The sequence below is a fragment of the Solanum pennellii genome, chromosome 1 (assembly GCF_001406875.1).
Source record: "Solanum pennellii chromosome 1, SPENNV200".
NCBI classification, from domain to species: Eukaryota; Viridiplantae; Streptophyta; class Magnoliopsida; order Solanales; family Solanaceae; genus Solanum; species Solanum pennellii.
Window position 1 is genome coordinate 16072117 of NC_028637.1, and position 3979 is coordinate 16076095.

Genomic DNA, 3979 nt, shown 5'->3' on the forward strand with positions numbered 1-3979 from the left:
TTTGTGATCAGGTCAATTTAGAAAACAACAAAAAATATTAGACGGATTTGAGCTAAATATGTAACCAAAATTAATACTTAAACAGGCACTCAAGAAAGAGTAAAAAAATTGACAATTTGAATTTTCTAGCAACTTTATTTGGGTTGGGAACAACTTCTGTATTCTGAAGTATACGACTAGAAGCTGAAAGTTCTCGTTTCATTCACACATTTTGTTTTGAATTGTGACCTTGTAAAAATCAAATATATATCATACCACTTTACTGACTGGCCAAGGCCTAAGGCGGACATTTCCGATTGAACATTAAGGACAAGAAAATATCGATGAAAATTTAAAGGCATAACAAATAAATGTTTCTTGTTATTTGACTTTAATTTGTATTTACGGCTCCTAATATTTGGTGTGCACTACTAGATACTAAACTAGTATAAAGTACAAAAAGTAGGCATATGTGTCATATGTAGCGTCCTACATGACCAAATTATTTATACGTGACATCTTATGTGTATTATTTCACGTAGGATGCATATGTCTACTTGTTCGATTTTGTACAAATTTAAGTGATTATTTGTGCACATTCAAAGTAGCAGGTCATAAATTTCAATTGAGACCAAGTAAAAGTACAAATTTATGTATTTTTGCAAAATTTAAATCATATTGATTTGCATTTTTCATGTATATTTGTGCTTCAATCATGTATGGCTGAAATTCATGTAAAATGAACTAAAATTTCAGTGATGTTTGTCTGAATATCTTTTTGTTCTACAAATTCAAACACTCAAATATACACCAAAAAGCTCAAATTTAAAACATATATCCCATACTTATCAAGAACAAAATTTTCCTTTCATGGTCTAACATTTCTTGTAGACCTAGAAAGAAGCAAGTACCAAATGAGGAGGAAAGCGTATTCAAAATTTCATAGACATATATAGTAATCAGTGATTTTTGAAGATGGCAATAATACTGTTGGAGTCCCACATCGTTTGTGGGATGGAAGTATGAACTCCTTATATTGTCTTCGGTAATATCAAGAATTAGTTGAAGATGTTAATAAGATTGAGTTAGAAAATGTTCTCTTGACTTTAGTATATGAGGCAATGGGACACTTCCTTCCTCAATCTCTTTGATCTCTTCAATTTATATTTTAAAAAATAATGATGGATATCTTGAAGTACCGCTGTTTCAGTCTCTCACTAAATATATAAATTGGGCGATCAAGAGAACAAGTAGAAGAAGAAATAGGAGATAGTTAGACAAGGTGAAATTCCTTTATACTTGGAACTATTATAGTTTAGATCCCTAATCTACTTAAAATTTCACGATACTTATATGGTTTAATTAGAGTGGGCTAGATTCCACATTTGGCTAGATCCCATGAAATCATCTAAAGAGGAGGAAGGGAAGGCGTAAAGAGAGAAATCAGGGCGATATGAAAAGCCAACATGAAAAGAAAATCAACATTGAGAATGAAAACATTGGAGCAACTTCAATGAAACAATTACAATAAGACGAATGAAATTAAGCTGCCATAGGAAAACATGAAAAAGTACAAAGGAGTTTTCTTTAATACAAATTTTCTTACTGCATTATTAGACATCGGAGAAATATTGAGTGAATGGAAAGGACATAAACATTTTCTTTAATTCTCACGATAAAATGTCTTCTCTTTTTGCTTAATTCTTTTATTGTTGGCAGAACATTGAAGCATTTTATCAAAGCGGAGTTATAACCACAATCATGCACTTAGCGAGTTACAAAGGAACCACTATTAGCAATTGATTTAATTTTTATCTGTTAAAATTATCACACAAAAGGGCAGCACAAGGCTATGAAATAACTAATAGAACAAGTAATAGCTGACAAAATTATATATTTCCTGTTTTGACCAAAAAGAAATATGTCTTTCCACTCACAACTCGATAGTAATCAGCATATAGTAAGATCAAAGGCATCACTTATAGCCTTATTCGAACTCACTCAATGACAACAAATTACACGAAATCTTTTAAAATGCAAGAAGAAGAGTACATGATTAAAAAAATTCTGATTCAAAAAAATGAGAGGAAGCCTCTGTATTTATAGAAAACGAATGGTGGTAGGAGAGTTTATTTGTGTCTTATCGAAATAGTCATGACCTTTTGAGAAGTCAGAATCTTTTAAAAAAGTCATAACTTATTGAAAAATGACCTTTCTGAGAAGTCACAACTTATTGAAAAAGTCACAACTCCTTGAAAAGGCACAAGAAATGACAATATCAATTTTCTTGCAATTTTTTTGCGTTGGGAACAACTTCTGAATTGTGAAGTATATGACTAGAAGTTGAAAGTTCTCATTTGATTCACAGATTTTGTTTTGAATTATGACCTTGTAAAAATCAAATATATATCATACCACTTCTCTTGAGGTTTTATATGACTTGCCAAGGCCTAATGCGGACATTTCCGATTGAACATTATATTACTAAATTTTTATGGCTTATACTTGGTTAAACATTTTTTAAAGGACAAGAAACCATTGATTAAAATTTAAGGGCATAACAAATAAATGTTCTTTTTAATTTGACTTTAGTTTGTATTTACATCTCCTAATTTTTTGTGTGCATCATAGACACTAAACTAGTATAAAGTTGAAAAATTAGGCATTTGTGTCCTATATAGCGTCCTACATGACCAAATTATTTCTACGTGATGTCTAATATGTATTTTTTAACGTAAAATGCATATGTGTACTTGTTCAATTTTTTACAAATTTAAGTGACTACTTGTGCACATTGAAAGTAGGAGGTCATAAATTTCAATTGAGATCAAGTTAAAGTGCAAATTTATGTATTTTTGCAATACTTAAATCACATGGATTTGCATTTTTCATGTATATTTGTGCTTCAGTAATGTATGGCTGGAATTCATGTAAAATGAGCTAAATTTTCAATAACGTTTGTATGAATGTCTTTTTGTTCTTCAAATTGTAACACTCAAATATAGACCAAAAAACCTCCAATTTAAAACATAATATCCCATAAATTATCAAGAAAAAAACTTTCCTTTCATGCTCCTGTAACACCCCACAAAATTTTTCGAACTAAGACTCGAACCGTTTATCGTAAAGAGTGAGATTTTACCAAGGAATTTAAAATTTCCTTAGTATTAAGGTTAAGTACACTAGACTTAACACCAAGATTTAGAAAAAAAACTTAATTGGAATTAGCAAAAATCTGAAATTTGGAGAGTTAAGTTGAGTATGAGTTTTGGGTCAACTTCAAACAATTATAACTCCTAGTACGAGTTTTGGGTAAACTTCAAACAACTATAACTCCTAGTACAAGATGATTTAGGTGTACTACAAGATGCCAAAAAAAGATCTTTGAATTACCTTTCCAAATCTGCCGAGTTTGTTAAGTTTCGAGTTCGGATGAGTGAGATATGACCTTTTAAAGTTAGGATATCCAGTTAAGGAAAGTTAGCCGAAAATATGAAGGGTATTTTGGTCCTTTCCTTACCCAATCAAATTTAATTCTTTTTTAAAAATATCATAGGGTTCTAATCCTTTTAGGTTAAGTTTGAAAATCCTAATATACACCTAGGGTTTTAGTTGAGATTTCAAGAAGAGGCAAGAAGAGAAAAGATGAACGGATGAAAGCGTTCAACGTTCTTGATTTTAGTTTCGGATTTTCGCCATGGGTTTAATCCTAAAAGGTATTTAAGATTACATTGTGTTGGATTTTTCACCCACACGCCAATCATGTTATTTTTCAGCTAAATTTCAATCTTAATGTTTAAAGATTAGAGTTCTTGATGAGTTCTTGATAGCTGTTCTAGAAGTTCATTCTAAATCTTGTTGTGTTGGGTTTTTTTTTATGAATTACTGATATGAAATTGAGTAATTTGAGTGTTGTTTTAAATATATTGAGATTATTAAGTTCATCAATCGAATCTAAGTGATTACGGAAGAAATTGTTCGATTTTAGGCGAGTTACGCG